This window comes from Eubalaena glacialis, chromosome 11, assembly GCF_028564815.1.
Source record: "Eubalaena glacialis isolate mEubGla1 chromosome 11, mEubGla1.1.hap2.+ XY, whole genome shotgun sequence".
In the NCBI taxonomy this organism is placed as follows: Eukaryota; Metazoa; Chordata; class Mammalia; order Artiodactyla; family Balaenidae; genus Eubalaena; species Eubalaena glacialis.
Window position 1 is genome coordinate 93,095,673 of NC_083726.1, and position 20,001 is coordinate 93,115,673.

The 20,001-nt window shown below is 38.7% G+C and overlaps 1 protein-coding gene and 1 pseudogene across 4 annotated transcripts in view; both read right to left on the reverse strand.

Annotated features, from left to right (window-relative positions):
- The window catches only part of CCDC91 (coiled-coil domain containing 91), a 396,521-nt gene extending 376,827 nt beyond the window's left edge, over positions 1 to 19,694 (reverse strand). For all 4 annotated transcript variants that reach the window (XM_061205329.1, XM_061205328.1, XM_061205330.1 and 1 more), the window contains exon 1: positions 19,504 to 19,694. The gene's annotated coding sequence lies outside the window, so the exon portion shown is untranslated. The remainder of the gene's footprint in view (positions 1 to 19,503) is intronic.
- LOC133101727 (uncharacterized) lies at positions 5,494 to 19,260 on the reverse strand (annotated as a pseudogene).
- Positions 19,695 to 20,001: the final 307 nt, after the last annotated feature.

Here is a 20,001-nt window from a genome sequence, read left to right on the forward strand (position 1 = left end):
GGTTTCCTTCTTCCTCGAAAATTGACAACATCCACAATTCATTACACATAAGCTCCCAAAAAGATGTACACCTGTCTTGATTAGAATATCTAGTTCTGTGATATTTTTGAGGCAGAATATATATTTTCTTTTAATTATTGACACCACGTTAAAGTAACTGAATTGCAGAGGAATGAAGATTTGCTTAGAAAACCACTACACATTTTCCAAGCCTGAGAACCAACAAACGCTTGCTATGTAATCCAACATCATAGACACGGAGAAACAAGTCTACTGAGAGTCGATTTTTTAAAAAACATTTTTTTTGCATGATTCTGGACCTCAGCACTGCTACACAATCACAATGGAAAGAATGCGTGGTAATTAACCAGCTTTAAATGCTGAAAGTATCCAAACAATCATTCTTCTTCCCTAAGAACTTTTTACAAAAGGGGAAATCCTGTAGACTTCATGATTGCTCCTTCAGTTTACTTTACTTTTTAAAAAATGAAAACAAACTAAGTACTGGGTACTGCTGTTCACAGATTTTTTTCCCTCTCTTTTTTATTTAAGTAAATAGATGATTCCATTTTACTATATTCATTAAATCTCTCTCCAGCATATGTGATTAACTTCTTAGCATAATGACTATTTTCCATAATCTGAGACTGTGGTAAAAATAAAAGGTCAAAGAACAATAGCAATAATAGTAACTGAGTTTTACCAAATACATTTAAGTCAAAAGTATATACACCTTTAGGGCAGAAGACCTAAATAGACATTTCTCCAAAGAAGACATACAGACGGCCACGAAGCACATGAAAAGATGCTCAACATCACTAATTATTAGAGAAATGCAAATCAAAACTACAATGAGGTATCACCTCACACCAGTTAGAATGGGCATCATCAGAAAATCTACAAACAACAAATGCTGGAGAGGGTGTGGAGAAAAGGGAACCCTCTTGCACTGTTGGTGGGAATGTAAATTGATACAGCCACTATGGAGAACAATATGGAGGTTCCTTAAAAAACTAAAAATACAATTACCATATGACCCAGCAATCCCACTACTGGACATATACCCAGAGAAAACCGTAATTCAAAAAGACACATGCACCCCAATGTTCATTGCAGCACTATTTACAATAGCCAGGTCATGGAAGCAACCTAAATGCCCATCAACAGACGAATGGATAAAGAAGTTGTGGTACATATATACAATGGAATATTACTCAGCCATAAAAAGGAACGAAATTGAGTCATTTGTTGAGACGTGGATGGATCTAGAGACTGTCATACAGAGTGAAGTAAGTCAGAAAGAGAAAAACAAATATCGTATATTAACACATGTATGTGGAACCTAGAAAAATGGTACAGATGAGCCGGTTTGCAGGGCAGAAGTTGAGACACAGATGTAGAGAACAGACATATGGACACCAAGGGGGGAAAACAGCGGTGGGGTGGGGATAGTGGTGTGCTGAATTGGGCGATTGGGATTGACATGTATACACTGATGTGTATAAAACTGATGACTAATAAGAACCTGCAGTATAAACAAACAAACAAAACAACTAATACTAAACTTTCATTGGGTTATTTGTATGGAAATATGTTAATATAAATGTTTCAGACATTACATGAAATTTCTAAAAATCTTATATGTTCTGGTATAATGTTATAAGTCATAATCCTAGTTATTACTTTAAAATGTATATCTCAGAAATAACTAATTTTCTTGTCAACTGCATTATTATGAACTTTCATCAAATCTTTAACCGTGATCATTTTTAAGTCTTTTGTCATTTACAGACAGTTCTGGGTGTACTCTGATGCTTTTGTAAATATGTTCCTATAAAAGGGTTTCCTCTTCAGGAAATTCATGGAAAAGACTCTGACAAGTACAGGTTTCTGGTACCTGACTGTACTGCTGAACTGAATGAATAAGCATTTTCAGAACGCTAATGAAAAACTGATGAGCTCATAAAAGTGCTAATAAAAGATCAAGATGAAAAAAAAAAAAAATTAATTACATGGGACTGAGTGAACTGATGAGGATGAGTATAATTTTTGTGACTTTCTGGTTGAATTTAAAAAAAGAAAAAAGCCCACAAGAACTCAGAGGCAAAGAATATACAAATCAATTTTCACTGCAAAGTAAAGGAGCTGTTACAGTGGAGGATTACTGGACTGAATGTCAATATTATGACATAGTACGAGTGTGTTTCATGTTTGGTAATTGCAATCATTGTTGCTTTTGTTGTGGTCACCCATGTACAATGCTTGGTGTCAGTCTATTTATCTCTTGTAAAAATAAAATACAGTGTGTGTGAAAAAAATAAATAAATAAAATAAAAAATAAAAAAAAATTAAAAAAGTATATACCTGTCAATGATCATTATAGACTGTTGTTAAATGTCAATATACTTGGTGATACAGGTACACTGTTTGACTGTGTCTGAGACTAATTAATTCTGGGATCTTAGCCATGATTTCTAAGAGTTTTACTATAAATTATCCTTATACTAGAACTCAGTATCTCATAGTCATTTCTTTATCATGTGAGATTTGGAATACTGTAAGGAATGAAAGCAATTTATGAAGCAAACTGCAAGGCTACTCTTCTTCATACATGGTAAGATGACCATGTATTCTTTAAAAATTTTTATTTGCTCCATATTTGACATTCCACCTTGCCAAAGACACCCTGTTTGTTGTACTAGAAGAGGAAATAGTCAATTAATTTTTTATTTCTATGGTGAGTGTATTAGTCAGGGTCCTCCAGATAAACGCAGTTGACCCCTGAACAACACGGGTTTGAACTGCATGGGTCCGCTTATATGCAAATTTTTTTCAAATAAATACTTACTGCAATACTACATGATTTATGGTTGGTAGAAGCCACGGATGCAGAACCACAGATACAGCAGGCCAACTAGAAAACTATAGTCAGATAATAGACTACGCAAGGTTCAGCACCCAACCCCCGTATTTTTCAAGGATCAGCTGTACAAAAAATAATAATTACATATATATAATTATTATTTTTATAATATATTTTATTTTTAATATTTAGACACATTTATTTTTAATATTTAGATACATTTAATTTGTTATTATAAATTGGAGTATAGTTGATTTACAATGTTGTGCTAGTCTCAGGTGTACAGCAAAGTGATTCAGTTATACATATACATATATCGATTCTTTTTCGGATTCTTTTCCCATATAGGTTATTACAGAATATTGAGCAGAGTTCCCTGTGCTATACAGTAGGTCCTTGTTGAGTATCTATTTTATATATAGTAGTGTGTATCTGTTAATCCCAAACTCCTAATTTATCCCTCCCCCCACCTTTCCCCTTTGGTAACCATAAGTTTGTTTTCGAAGTCTGTGAGTCAGTTTCTGTTTTGTAAATAAGTTCACTTGTATCATTTTTTTTTAGATTCCTCATATGTGATATCATATGATATTTGTCTTTCTCTGTCTGACTTACTTCACTTAGTATGATAATCTCTAGGCCATCCATATTGCTGCAAATGGCATTATTTCATTCTTTTTTTATGGCTGAATAATATCACATTGCATATATGTACCACATTTTCTTTATCCATTCCTCTGTTGATGGACATTTATTTAGGCTGCTTCCATGTCTTGGCAATTGTAAATAGTGCTGCAACGAGCACTGGGGTGCATGTATCTTTTCAAATTATGGTTTCCTCTAGATATATGTGCAGGAGTGGGATTGCTGGATCATATGGTAGTTCTATTTTTAGCTTTTTAAGGAACCTCCATACTGTTCTCCACAGTGGTTGTACAATTTACATTACCACCAACAGTGTAGGAGGGTTCCCTTTTCTCCACACCCTCTCCAGCATTTACTGTTTGTAGACTTTTTGATGATGGCCATTCTGACCCATGTGAGGTGATACCTCATTGTAGTTTTGATTTGAGTTTCTCTAATAATTAGCAATGTTGAGCATCTTTGCATGTGCTTTTTGGCCATTTGTATATCTTCTTCGGAGAAATGTCTATTAAGTCTTCTGCCCATTTTTTGATTGGGTTTTTTTTTTTGATATTAAGCTTCATGATCTGTTTGTGTATTTTGGAGATTAATCCCTTGTCAGTCGCATCATTTGCAATATTTTCTCCCATTATGTGGGTTGTCTTTTCGTTTTGTTTACGGTTTTCTTTGCTGTACAAAAGCTTTTGAGTTTAATTAGGTTCCACTTGTTTATTTTTGTTTTTATTTTCATTACTTTTTGGAGGTGGATCCAAAAAGATACTACTGCGATTTATGTCGAAGAGTGTTCTGCCTACGTTTTCCTCTGTTTTATAGTATCCAGCCTTACATTTAGGTCTTCAATCCATTTTGAGTTTATTTTTGTATATGGTGTTAAAGAATGTTCTAATTTAATTCTTTTACATGCAGTTTTCCAGTTTTCCCAGCACCACTTAATGAAGAGACTGTCTTTTCTTGTATATTCTTGCCTCCTTTGTTGTAGATTAATTGACCACAGGTGCGTGGGTTTATTTCTGGGCTTTCTAACCTGTCCCACTGATCTATGTTTCTGTTTTTGTGCCAGTACCGTACTGTTTTGATTAGCTTTGTAACTATTATTTTTATAATAGTATATAATTTTAATAATTTTATATTTTATATATACTTTTTATATATGTACATATATACGTACATACATATATACACACGTATATACACATAAAGAGACAGAGAGAGAGAGAGAGAGAGAGAGAGAGAGAGAGAGAGAGAGGGAACTAGATTAATAGGAACTGGCTTGTAAGATTATGGAGGCTAAGAAGTCCCAAGATCTGCAGGTGGCAAGCTGGAAACCCAGAAAAACGCATGGTGCGATTCCAGTCTGCATCCAAAAAGTCCCAGTCCAAGTGCAGGAGAAGACCAATGTCCCAGTCAAGCAATCAGGCAGAAGTTCCGTCTTACTCAGCTTTTTGTTCTATTCAGGTCTTCAAATGATTGGATGAGGGCAATCTGCTTTACTCTGTCTAGTAATTCGAATGCTAATCTCACAAACACATTCAGAATAAAGTTTGATCAACTATCTGGGCAACCCATGGTCCTAAAATTAACCATCACAAGTCTACCCCTTGTCAACTTGGCACCCATACTCATCTCTTAAACCATACTAAATCTCCAAATAAGGACATAATTCTTTTATACCAAGGTCATAAAATGTGATATAGCTATCCTGTGTACAACTGGAAACACACTAACCTCTTCTCCAGAAGAGGAGGTAAAGTCCTTGAGTGATATTTACTCTTCTCCTTGATATCCCAAAATTTAAATACTATGCTGTAAAATTAATAATACTTAAAATACTATGATATACACCTAATGCATTTTATGTTACATGATAAGTGGTTAAGAGAGGGAAAAAAGCAAAGATAGTTTACATATATATTGCCATACACACACGCGCGTGCGCACACACACACACACATATTCATAGCAAAATAAGGAAGAAATACTCATGACTATTACAGTCCTCATTTCTGTAACTGGTCAAATGGTTGTAGGTGGTATTTATAACTGCCTTCTTCCATTACCCATTCTGTATTCCTTTTGTCTTCAGCAAGCACTTCAGCTGGTCATGGTTCTTTACCTGGTGGAGTGATCCAAACCCTCATTCCTGAGGGGTCTGGGCCATCAGTAGTCCTCCCTCAATTGGGTTGTTTTAGTTTTCCATTGACTTTAATCACAGGGCATGATAATATTGAGATGCCCTTAAAAAATCTCCTATATTTCAGACACACTCTTCCTTACCTCCATTGTGGAATAGTAGTTCAATATCCCCTTGGTAGTCAGGATCAGTCACCCCAGCCAGCACAGCAACTCCCTTCTTTGCCTGTTGATTCAGAGGCATGAGGAGTCCAAAGTGGCTGGGCAGTAGTCTTAATTTCCAATTCAATGGAATCATTGTGTCTTCTGGTGGAAGCATTCCTCCCTTTGGAACTAAGACCTATAGGCCAGCAGAGCATAAAGTCACAGAAACAGGAACCAAAATTTTGCTAGTGGCTCACTAGGGGTAATAGTGAATGGTGCCACTCCCATTACCACCCTTTGATTCTTGGACCTGTGACCCTGGCTATAGAAGAAACAGCACCATATACTGTATGCTAATTCAAAGTACATACAACCTTGTGGAGAACCTTGCACCAGTCCTGCAAGATACTGACACCTTGCTGGCACCATAACTTAGTCTTCAAAAGACCATTCCACCATTCTGTCAAGCCAGCTGCTTCAGGATGGTGGGAAACAAGATAAGACCAATGAATTCCATGAACATGGGCCCACTGCTGCACTTCTCTTGCTGTGAAGTGAGTTCCTCGATCAGAAGAAATGCTATGTGGAATACTATGTGGTGAATGAGGCATTCTATAAGTCCAGAGATGACAGTTTTGGCAGAAGCACTGCACGTAGGGAAGGCAAGTCCATATCCAAAGTAAACATCTACTGCAGTAAGAATAAATTGCTGCCACTTCAATTATAGGAGCAGTTTAGTATAACCAACCTGCCTCCACTTAGCTGGCTAATCACCCCAAAGAATGGTGCCATATCAAGGATTCAGTGTTAGTCTCTGCTGATGACAGATTGGGCACTCAGCAGTGGCCACAGCCAGGTTGGACTTGATGAGTGGAAGTCTGTTGCTTAGCCTATGTGTAACCTCCATCGCTGCCAGCATGGCCACTTTGCTTATGAGCTCACGAGACAATGACAGGGGTGACAGGGGAAAGAGGCTGACTGGTATCCACAGAATGAGTGAGTCATCCTATCCACTTGATTATTAAAATCTTCCTCTGCTGAGATCACTCTTTAGTGAGCATTCACATGGTACACAAATATCTTCACATTTTTTGCCCATTCAAAGAGGTCTATCCACACCTTTTCCCCAAACTTCCTTGTCACCAATTTTCCAATCATGTTTCTCCCAAGTCCCTAACCATCCAGCCAAACCATTGGTCATAAGCCATGAATCAGTATACAATTGTATGTCTGGCCATTTGACCTTCCAAGCAAAGTGAACAACCAGGTGCACTGCCTGAAGTTCTGCCCACTGGGAGGATTTCCCTTCACCACTATCCTTCAGGGATGTCCCAGAAAGGGGCTGTAGGGCTGCAGCCATTCACTTTCTGGTGCTGCCTGCATATCATACAAAACCATCTATATAACAGGCCTGAGTCTCCTCTTCTGAGAACTGATCTTAGCAAACTTCCCATGAGGCCACAGGTGCAGTCTGGAAAAAGGAGAGTAGGGCCTGCAGCAGAGTAGGGCCCATGGGCATTTGGGCCACTTCTTCAACTTATCTGTGCCTCCAGGGCCTGCTCAGGCCTGATCAGATATATACCGCTTCCACTTGATGATGGAGTGCTGCTGTGTCACGTGCCCAACTTTATGGCTTGGTGGTCAGATAACACTGACTTCATGATGGGCAGCTAAGGCCACCTGGTAACTTGGTGGCCCATGGTTATGCAATCAGTCTCTAAGGCCCAAGTGTAGGCCAACAGCTGCTTCTCAAGAGGCACAGTTATCCACAGAGGATGGCAGGGCTTTGGTCCAAAATCCTAAGGGCCTACACTCTGATTCTCCTAAAGGAACCTGCCAAAAGCTCCAAACAGCATCCCTATCTGCCACTGACACTTCAAGGACTGCTAGATCTGTTGGAACATATGGCCCAAGTGACAGAGCAGCTTGCACAGCAGCCTGGACCTGTGGCAAAGTCTTCTCTTATTCTGGGTCCCACTCAAAACTAGCAGCTTTTTGAGTCACTCGGTAAATGTGCCAGAGTAACACACCCCAAATGAGGAATATGTTGTCTCTAAAATCTAAAGAGACCCACTAGATGTTGTGCCTCTTTCTTGGTTGCAGGAAGGCCCAGATGCAACAACTTAGCCTTGTCTTAACCTTAGAAGGGATATCTCAAGATACCTCATACCGCTAGACCCCCAGAAATTTCACTAAGGTAGAAGGCCCCTTAACTTTTATCAGATTTGTTTCCTACTCTCTGACGCTAAAATGTCTTACTACTAAGTCTAGAGAAGTTGCTGCTTCTTGCTCACTAGGTCCAATCAACATAATGTCCTCAATTTAATGGACCAGTGTGATGATATCTTGTGAAAGAGAAAGGTGATACAGATCCACACAAACTAAATTATGACATACCCCTGAGGTAGGACAGTGAAGGTGTACTGCTGGCCTTGCCAGCTGAAAGCAAACTATTTCAGTTGGACCTTGCTGACAGAGATGGAGACAAAAGCATCTGCCAGACCAATAGCTGCATACAAGTCATCAGGAGATGTGTTAATCTACTCAAGCAATAAAACTATATATGGTACAGCAGCTGCAATTGGAATCACCACCTGGTTAAGCTTACGATAATCCACTGTCATTCTCCAAGATCCATCTGTCTTTTGCACAGGCCAAACAGATCAGATGAATGCAGAAGTGGTGGGAATCACCAACCCTGCATGTTTCATGTCCTTGATGGTGGCACTAATATCTGCAATCCCCTTAGGTATGAGGTATTGCTTTTGGTTTACTCTTTTCTTAGGTTGAAGCAATTCTAGTGGCTCCCATTTGACCTTTCTCACCATCATCACCTTCACTCCACTGGTCAGATAACCAATGTGGGGACTGTGATAGCTGCTGAGTGTATTTATTCCAGTTATGCATTCTGGAACTGGAGATATAACTACAGGATGGATTGGAGGACCCACTGGGCCCACTGTGAGACAGACCTGAGCTAAAACTTCATTGATTACCTGACCTCCATAAGCCCCTATTCTGACGATGGACCAAAGGGACAACCTGGGTCTCATGGAACTAGCGTCAATTCAGAGCCAGTATCCAGCAGTCCTTGAAAGGTGTGATTATTTCCTTTTCCCCAATGCACAATTACCATGATGAAAGGCCACAGAACCCTTTAGGAAGGGCTGACAGAAAGATTGACAATAAATTTTGGCAATGTACCAGGGTCCTTCCTCAAGGGAACCCTGCCTCCTCTTCATTCAAGGGGTTCTAGGTCTGTAAAAATTCAAGTCTCAGAATTGATGGATGGGTCATGACTCTCTGTTTTTTCTGATTCAGGCTAGACTTCTGTTCTCTTGACCTAGAACTTTTCTGCTTATACAGATCAAGTAAGAATTTAGTAGGCTTCCTATCTATTTCACTTCTAGGAACACCATCATCAACTAGCCAACACCACTGTTCTGCCCAAATCAGACTATTCTAATTGCCGCTTTGACTCTGCTGCCCAAACCACGCTCACCTTGCCTTTGACAGATGGATGTCATTACTCGGCCCCTGCCACCCTGGAATTCATTTACTCCCATTGCATTTAGGTTTCCCAGTTCAGCAACTGCATGCCTACTGAAGCAATCACAGAGTTCTTCAAGGATGCCAGGGCTCCCCTCACGATTTATCTCTCATAATATTGGTGAAAGCTATGTCTTCTGGACCCTCCCAGTTTGGGTGAGCACTTCCTAAATGACAAATCCACTCTAACATTCCCATCTCCCTAAGCCTTTGACTCCCTTCCTCTACAGTAAACCAAGACAGGTAGGCCCAGCATTTCCAGCTCACTCACTGTGTGCCACCTTTTGGTCCATATTTCAGCCAAACAACTACACTAAATGCAGAATCTCTGCTTAGTGAGCCCATATCAATAAATTCTGCCTGGTCCAACTTTATGTTCTTTTCATGATTATGCTGCACCTTTAGTATCCATTCCCACACATGTTCCCTGGATTTGTCTGTATAAATTAGAAAGCTCAAGTAGTTCTTTTGGAGTATAGTACATTTCCCCATGAGTCACACTTTGTACCTCACCTTTAGAAGCCTGCTGGGATTTCAGTCTAGTCATAGATCTAGAAGCAAAGAAGAGTGTTGGGGGCAGGTCCTGAGGAGATCAGCACTGTCTTGCCTGGCAACTGCCTCAGGGGCTGCCACTAATGTAGAATTAATCCCCTCAGATCTCAGACAGGGGTGGAGAGGCTACTCCCACTGGGAGTGAGGAACTAGCTACCACTGTGGGTAGAGAGACCACTACCACTGAGGGTGGGAAGGATGCTCCCACTGGCAAAAAATACTCATCAAAATTCAGGGGCTCGATGTCTCTAGCTTCATCTCTTCCCACACACTCCTAACTTTCAGGATCCCATTCCTTCCCAATCAGTGCTCTCCCTATAATGTATCAGTTTATATAACTCTCACCTACTTGACTGTGAGGTCCTTCAAAACCAAGTGACATTTATTTCTGTATCCTCCAGTGCCTAGTATAGGAACCTGAAATATAGATTTCTATTGAATTGAATTTTGCTTCGCACCATAGTTCAGTTGTCCATTATTTTACTTTCATTAACTTAGTTTGACAGTTATTAAATCCTTGTTTATGCACCTATCAAAGGTCTTCACCTGCTAATAGTGCCCTTTAACAGGAAACAGACTTGTTCACCAGAGAAACACATAAAGGACTTGCTTGCTCACATTTTTCTAAGATAATGTAAAACTGTCCTAACCACTAATTTTCATTTCTTCCTGAAGTAAAGTACCAGTATCCTCAGCAGGATCATTTTTTTCATCTGATCCTAACTTGTAATTTACTTTTTTTCACTTCCATACATAATAAGTAATTGACTACCAATTTTATCTGTAAAAGATTTCTAACGTACATAGACTCTAATTCTTCCAAAACATAGTTAAATGTGCATGTGGGGGGAAAAAAAGAAAAAAGCATATCTGAAGCACACAAAGTTCTCCTTTCCCTCTATTATTGGGTACATTCCTGACAAATCTGACCACTTCTGAGCAATATTTGAAAGACTTTTCCTCTGCACTATTATGAAGATTAACTAAGCCATTAGCTAAAAATCTAAAGTTTTCCCACAAGGCAATCCAAGCACTCCCAACTTTTTTATATGCCATAGTGCCAGGATCCTACAGAAATGTCAACTGACACTATTTCTCTACTGAGTAAATATATAACCAAATCCAAAAAATGCTAGCTATTAGGTGATGGCACTGACACAGTAAATCTTATTTACTTAAGTTCCATTAGTTGTGTATAAGTATTTCTACATTTTAACCCCATGTTCTTATCAGCTGTTTGAATCATCCCCATCTCTTCTACAGCACTGAAAATAATATTCTCAATTATGACTCTCAGGTAGTACAAGATGACAAGATGCTAAGCCAGCAAGTTAAATGCTAGGGGAAAAAATAAGTCCAGCTACCTTTGATTACTAAGGCATTAAAACCCCACAAGTACAAGTCTAGAGATTTTCACCAAATTAAAAAAAACAAAAAACAAAAAACAAAAAACCTGGGCTTCTGGTTGTCTGATAATCCCATTAGCCAAGTAATGTGTTCAGGCATAGCACATGGTAAGCAGTCAATAAATGTTTTCTTACTTTTTGTAATCATTTTGAAAATCAATGAACTTTTTAATCATAATTCACAAGCCCTAAAGATTTCCTCTATGTAAATTGACCCAATTATATGAGATGAACTGGCATAATGTAACAGCTAATAAGTCCAAGTGGCCACACAAGACAAAGAATACAGAGTTTACATAAAGAGTTCACCAAGTCACTAAACAAGACAGCAAAAATAGCAACAAAAACAGCAACAATAAAAAACCCTGGGGAGGAGAGGAATTTCTGATTTCCAGAGTTGCCATGTTACATATAAAATATATTAAAAATATATATACACACATATATTTATAAATATCTAGTTTTCAACAAAAATTATGAGACATGCAAAGAAACAAGAAAGTATAGCCCACACACAGAGGGGAAAAAAGGCAGTCAATAAAAATCTGCTCATGAGGAAACTCAGACATTAGACTTAGACAAAGACGTTAAAATCAACTACTTTAAATATGTTCAAACATATAGTCTCAAATCACTAAAGAAAACTATGCCTAAATAACTAAAGTATAATAACAGTCTCATAAAATATAGAGTACTAATGAAAAGATAGGAATTGTAAAAATAAAATATATAAAATCTGGAGTTGAAAAGTACACTGACTGAAATAAAAAATTCACTAGAAGGCCTCAACAGCAAATTCTGAGCTGACAGAAGAAAGAATCAGAGAATCTGAAGATAGGTCAATTGAGATTATCCAGTTTGAGGAACAGAAAGAAAAAAGATAAACAAAAATAAACAAAGTATCAAAACCTGTGGATAACCGTCAGGAATACCAACATATGCATAAGCATAATGAGAGTTCCAGAAAAAGAGGAGAGAAAAAAAGGGGCAGAATAACTACTTCAAGAAATAATGCTAGAGGGGGCGTCCCTGGTGGCGCAGTGGTTAAGAATCCATCTGCCAATGCAGGGAACACGGGTTCAAGCCCTGGTCTGGGAAGATCCCACATGCCATGGAGCAACTAAGCCTGTGTGCCACAACTACTGAGCCTGTGCTCTAGAGCCCGCAAGTCACAACTATTGAGCCCACGTGCCACAACTACTGAAGCCCACGCTCCTAGAGCCCATGCTCCCCAACAAGAGAAGTCACCACAATGAGAAGCCCGCGCACCACAACGAAGAGTAGCCCCTGTTCACCACAACTAGAGAAAGCCCACGCACAGCAACAAAGACCCAATGCAGCCAAAAGGAATAAACAAATTTAAAAATAAATAAATAAAAGAAAGAATGCTAGAAATTTTCACAAATTTGATGAAAAACATTAACCTACACATCCAAGAAACTCAACAAGTATCAGCAATTATATTAAATACACAGGGGTTAAACACTCTAATCAAAAGGCAGAAATTTGCAGAATGAATAAAAAGCATGATCCAACTAGGTACTGACTACACGACATGCCTTAGATTCAAAGACACAAGTAAAATATTGCACACCAGTAATGTATCAAGGATAACTGAATATTTCATAATCAATATGCAGAATGGTATACTATAACAACCCAAGGTTTGGAGCATCCATTTTATAAAAGTCTGTAAGTTAGTCAAAAATCTGATATTCATTCATCCAAAATGTAGTTTTTTAGTAATATTCATATAAGCCCCTATCAGTGAAGCATACTTATAGATGAATGCATCTTGCATAATACTGCAGCACTGTCTTTACTACAGTTGCAGATGTTCTGAATTCTTATAATACAAAAGTAAAGCATCTTGAAATGATCATGTAGACCCTCTTTCACCACAAGATGGAACACAAAATAAAAGGCAATTTGGCTGGCCTCTTCGTTATCTATGCCTGCTTTTGGTAGGAGATGCACGTGGTCTATGTTAGCAAGGCTGGCAAAGGGAGAAGAAAGTCAGTCTTCTCTGAATACCAGGAAAAAGTGATTCCACACTTTACAAAATAGCGCTTATTTCACTGATATAGTTAATCTATATATGTGTTCAACTGCATTACATAAATACCAAAATGTTCATACTCTTCTAAGGTAAAAAGGTTTACTAGAATTATAACATGCTGCATTTTAAAGTAGCTAACGTTATTTCTGATCTTCATCTATTAAACCTGTAATTTTTTAAAAGTCTTCTAATTTCAAAATTTAAAAACTATTGTATTCTCTGCTAGTGACAATAAATGTATCTCTAATTCTTTAAGTAAAACTCTACAGCATATAGCTAACAACAGTCTTCGTACCACTTACTGGGGATTTGACAGGGAAGGGAAGAGGATACAGGTCAAGAAATATCTAAAATAATTTAAAATTAGACAATATAAAAGGACAGAAATTTGGGTAAAATTTTAGAATTAACTGATACTGTCTCATGTTGATTTATTAAATTGCTTAATGAGTTTATTCTAAGAATTAAAATTAGAAGACAGATCCAGAGTAAGCAGACTACATACAAAATGCTTACGTGAACTCTATAATGGCATTATAGCTTACAAATAAAAGCAGATTCAAGAAGACTTGTGATCAAACTCCAGCTCTATCACTCACTGTTAATACATCCATAAATAACTTTGCTCACTTGTCTGAGACTCAGTTTCCTCATCTATGAAATGGGAAAAATACTACCTACCTCAAAAGGTTCTGGTTGGAATTCAATAAAACAACATACATAAAGGGTTTCTGCATGATGCTGGACACAAAGATTTCTACAATCCTTATCAAAAGAAAAACATGAGTATTTTACATTACACAAAATGCATCAGAAATTCTATCTAGATCACTGACAGCAAAATAATAATGTGGATGGAAAAGCCATTGACTTATTCCACATGCTAAACCTATAAAATAAATGATTTAAACTGGATAAAATCTAAGGAACTGAGTTTCTGAAATTCTAGGATTCTACCATAAAGTGATGCACAAAAAGTCAATGATATTGACTGCCACATTTTGCTCTAAAATTTATTACAAATACATAGTCTGGAGGACAAATTCTAGGAATATAAAATAAAACAAAAAGGTAGTGTATATTAAGAATCTGAAAAAATTTCATACACTTTGAGTAATAACCACTTTTTAAAAAATCAATTAAAAAAATTTTATCAGAGTTACGCACAAAGATTTAATATTAATTCTGAGGAAAACAACTATCCTAACTACAAATCAAGAACATACAAATCAAGTTTTCCAAAAATTCATGATGCAGTAAGCACTCAGTGTAAGCCTAGCAAAAAGAAAAAACTGTAAGACAATATTTACAATTTTGTTTTTTAAATGTTCGCAAAAAAAAAAAAAAAAGCCAGCAAAATATAGCAGGAATTATCTCATATTAATGGAAATGGATTAACTCTTTTCTTTATAGGATTATTTCCCAATTTTCTACTGTAATCAACTATGATTTCCACAATCAAAAAAAATACAGTATTCATTTATGATTTTTAAAAAACTCTCAGTGAACAAGAAGCTAAAGAAAACTTCCTCAATCTGATGAGAACTGTACTTTCAAAAAAACCTATAGCTAACTACTCAATGGTAAAAGATCACATGCCTTCCCCACTAAGAAGACAAACAAGGCAAGGATGTCAGCTCTTACTTGTTCTGTTTAACATCACACTGAAGGTCCTAGCCAGTGTAACGAGACAAGAAAATGAAATAAATTAAATAAAAGGCAAATAGGAAAATATGAACTAAAACTGTCTCTACTGGCAGACAAGACTGTCTACATAGAAAATCCCAATGAGTCTACAAAAGCTACTAGGGTAATTGAATTTATTAACAAGGTTGAGAATCCAAGGTCAATATAAAATATCAACTTATTTATATAAATAATTGGAAACTGAAATTTTTTAAAAGATTACCATTTACAACAGCACCAAATAACATGAAGCACTTAGACATAAATATAACATTTTGCACAAATATGTGCATAATTATTATGCTGAAAGCTTTAAAATGTTAATGAGAAAAATCAAAGACTTTATTAACATTTTAACAACATTAAGATGTCAATTCTCTCCATATAAAACTATAACTTCAGTGCATCCACAGTCAAAATCCCAGAATGCTTTTTTATAGAATAGGCTGATTCTAAAAATGTACATGGAAAGAAAAGGAGCTAGGATACCCAAAACAAACACACACAGAAAGTAAGCTCGAAGACTCAGACTTCCTAATTTCAAGACATACTATAAAATTACATTAATAGGGACTTCCCTGGTGGTGCAGGGGTTAAGAATCCACCTGCCAATGCAGGGGGACACGGGTTCGAGCCCTGGTCCGGGAAGATCCCATATGCTGTGGAGCAAATAAGCCCGTGTGCCACAACTACTGAGCCTGCGTGCCACCAACTACTGAAGCCCGCATGCCTAGAGCCCGTGCTCTGCAACAAGAGAAGCCACTGCGATGAAAAGCCCGCACATGGCAACGAAGAGTAACCCCCTCTTGCTGCAACTAGAGAAAGCCCATGTGCAGCAACGAAGACCCAATGCAGCCAAAAATAAACAATAAATAAATAAAAATTTTTTTTAAATTTACATTAATGAAGACATTGTAGTTTTAGCCAAAGGAGAGATACATAGAACAATGGAAGAGAATTGAGAGTCCAGAAACAGATCTACACATACAGAGTCAATTGATTTTTTACAAAGGTGCCAAGAAAATTTACTGAAGAAAGGATAGTAAGGATAGTCCTTTCAATAAGTGGTGCTGGACAAATTGGGTGTCAATACACAAAAAAAGAAAGGGAAAGAGAAAAAGAACTTTGACCCATATCTTGCACCACATACAAAAATGAAGAAATAATTGATCAAAATAGATCACAGACCTAAAGGTAAAATCTAAAACTATAAAAGTTCTAGAAGAAAACACAGTTTAAAAAAAAAATCTTTATATCTTTGGGTTAGTCAAAATTTTCTAGATAGGACGCAAAAGCACAAATCATAAAAGAAAAAAATGATAAACTGGACTTCTTCAAAATTTACAACTTCAGCTCTTTGAAAGATACTGTTAAGAAACTAAAAAGACAAAGCACAGACTGAAAGAAAATATTTGTGAACATATATATGATAAAGGAATTGTATCCAGACTATACAAAACTCTTACAACTCACTAAGAAAATAGACCAAAGATTTGAACAGATAACTTCACCAAAGAAGACATACAGATAGCAAATGAGCACATGAAAAGATGCTCAACATATTAGTCGATAGGAAAATTTAAATTAAAACAACAATGAGATAGCACTAAATACCTATTAGAATAGCTAAGATTAAAAGTAAAATGACAAATGCTGACCAGGATGTGGAGCAAATGGAACCATCAAACATTGCTGGTAAGGATGTAAAATGAAACAGCTATCTTGGAAAATAGTTTGGTAATTTCTTATGAAGTTAAACAAACATTTGCCACATGATCAAAGAATCCTACTCCTAGATATTTAACAAGAAATGAAAGCATATTTCTACACAAAGACCGGTAGATGAATGTACAAAGAACTGTACATGAATGTTTACAGCAGCTCACTCCTAAATGCCAAAAACTGGAAACAACCTAAATGTCCAACTGGTGAATAGATAAACAAATTGTGATATAGCCATACAATGAAATAGCACTCGGCAATAAAAAAAGAACAAAGCATTGATACATGCACCAAAATGGATGAATCACAAAAGCATTAAGTGAAAGAAACCAGAAAACAAGTTCTATACACTGTAGGAGTCCATTTATATGACATTCCAGAAAAGACAAAGCTATAGGAACAGTGAACAAATCACTGGTGGCCAGATCTACTGCTAAGGGGAGAAAACGAACTACAGAGGAGCAATGAGGGAACTTTTTGGAATGATAGAAATGTTCTTTGTCTAGTTTGCGGTAGTGGTTACATGACTATTATGCATTTGTTAGAATTTAAATAACAAGATACTAGACTAGATTTTTTTTACTTGTAAAGTATACCTCAATAAACCCACATTTTAAAAGACACAGGACATGCCCTTTTGGAAAATATGCATCAAATTAAATGAGCTAAACCCAGCTAAATGGGTATTTGGGTGGGGGAGAAACAGTGGGGAAACAAAAAAATCAGAAATACTGGAAATCAAAATATTGATTTATCAGTAGTAAATAAGAAGAAACACATTGATACAAAGAGTTACTCTAAAGAGAGTTCCCTTTTTTATTGTTCTCATTGTTTAGACAGAAAATAACAAAATTTGATGAGTTTCAAGAAAGACCAAAAGTCACAAGTAACAGACTGATAAAGGAGGCACAGTGATTACAAACTAAAATTTGGAAACAACTCACCTAAACATGCCCTTTTCAACTTACTAATTAAAAGAGTCCCATCCACCCTAATGTACTTCCACCCCAATTTCTGCTATGAAGGGCAAGATAATAAACCTTCAAATAGTTTTCTTTATTCATAACAATCCTATGTACTTCACAAATCTTACATCTATAGCTAGGGGTGCAAGATAAAATGCCTCTAACTAGGCAAATTCCTATTTGTCCATTTAAGCTTCAGACCAGCTACTTGGTAACCATCTTTCTTTTCTTCTTCTTTTTTTTTTTTTTTTTTAACTGCCACCAAAAAAAAAAAAAAAAGCTGTCTCTGTGATGACTTTCTGAAGTTTCTTTTTGTCTGTTATTAAGTATCAAGATGATTAAAATAAACACAAAGCTCTCAGAAGGTTTGAGCTGATCACTCCAATAAGATACATTTTTCCATTTAATAAAATTAAGAGGTAAATTGTAACTTTCATCACTTTGTTTTCTTTGTTTATTCCATTTGGCTTGTACTGTTGCTAGGAAACCTGTTCATAATAAGATTTCCCAGCCCACAGAACAACCTCCTAGCCAGCCTCGAGGATACCAAACTTTGTAACCAGGGCAATTCTCTACCACACAATTTACTGGCTAGCCAGCACCATACAGGTGCTCTCCCTGGCATCCCCCCGCTGCATTAACCTTACAGGTACAGTACAGCGAATCCCCTTAATGCAAGAGAAATTGTAGCAGAAGGTAAATGATATGAAGTGTTCAGCTCTCTGATGGCAGAGAACAACGCGAATTTATTGCCACTCCCTGTCACCCCACCCAACTAAATATTCTGGGTATTCTGTCTTAAATTGTGGGGTGAAATGTTAGCCCACCCCAGTGACAAGATGTAACGTCAGTCCACCCCAATCTCTAGTACCATGCAACATCCAAACTGCGTCCAAAAGCCATCATCCAACTACCGCCCAGATAAATATTTGGAGAGTAAGGTGGGCATCAGTATCTGCACAGTTCAGAGGGGGAGGGAAGGAAAAGAGCCGGAATTCTTAAGGTGCCACTGAATCACCTATAGCCGTGGCCAGAACTGTACCCTCCAGGAAATCAGCCTCTGCCCCAACTCTCATCAGGGAAGCAAGTGAGAGTAGCAGCAGCAACATCATCCTACCAAAAAGAAAACCCACTCAGCGCTGCTTTTAAGAGTTCCCACTCCTTCAAGCGAAGACAAAAATAGGCTTCATGTCCAAAGCTTTGCTCCGCACTACGCAACAAGGGCAGATGGAAGAAACATCTTTGAGGAGAGAGGGGGCGCACTTAAGAGGATGAAGGATGCCTCACCACTAGGAAAGTTACTGGCTGCTGCTTTCACCCCGAAACGCCACTTTTATTGCAACCTATGGCCCAAAGTAACGGCAAGGAAATGTGACTGACGGCCGTTGTAGAGCTTTTACCCTGGTGTACCTGGCCAAGTCGAAGGGGAAACATAAACCAGGCGCGATCGGTGAAAACTCGGCAAGGATCAAAGTCAACGTTCAGTGGGAGCTTCGGTGACACAATAGTCACGTGTACTTGTGCGTAGGCTTTCGAAAACATTCGATTCTGCAAAGCGCAGGGGCCGAAACCTGTCGGCGAGGGCAAGCTCTGGTCGGCACCGCCCGCCAAGGGAGGCAGGTCACGCCCCCTGACTCTCAGGCACCGCGACCGACCTCCCGGGGCCAGGCCCGGGCGGAAGCCCGGCCGCGCTCCCCGCCCGCGCCCAGGCCGCCTCCGGGCGCGCGGCCGGCGTCGCGCGGCCCCGGCCCCAGACCCAGGCCCGAAAGGCGAGCGTCCGTTTACCTGCGCCCCGGCTCTCGCCGCCGCCGCCGCCGCCGCCGCCACGCCGCTCCCCCACGCCGCCAGGTGAGCCACCCCCAGGACACAGCCCCGCACGCGTGCACGCGGGCGCGACCCTGACCCGGGGAAGCAAGGCCCCGGCTGCACGAGTTGGGGTAGCCCACGTACCACGCACCACCCGGCTTCCAGCACCTCTGCCCCCGGAAGTTGATTTCCGCCAATGCCCGCCCAAGACCGCGCCTGTCACTCAACGCCCACACGCGCGTCACGTGTGCCTATGCTGAGGCCGAGCCCGGGGGCCCCATCTTTAGAGACCCGCCACCCCTGGCTCGAGTGGTCTTCGGAGCGCTGCCCTGAGAAAGAGATTGACTCAGGCGCTACTTCCTGGTGGTTACAGCTTCTAATTCCCCTTGAATGACAGGCCCTTTTTCTATGCCTAATCCATGCAAATCAAACCATCCCCAAGTTGGCACTGCCATCCGGGACTTTGTAGGATTGTTC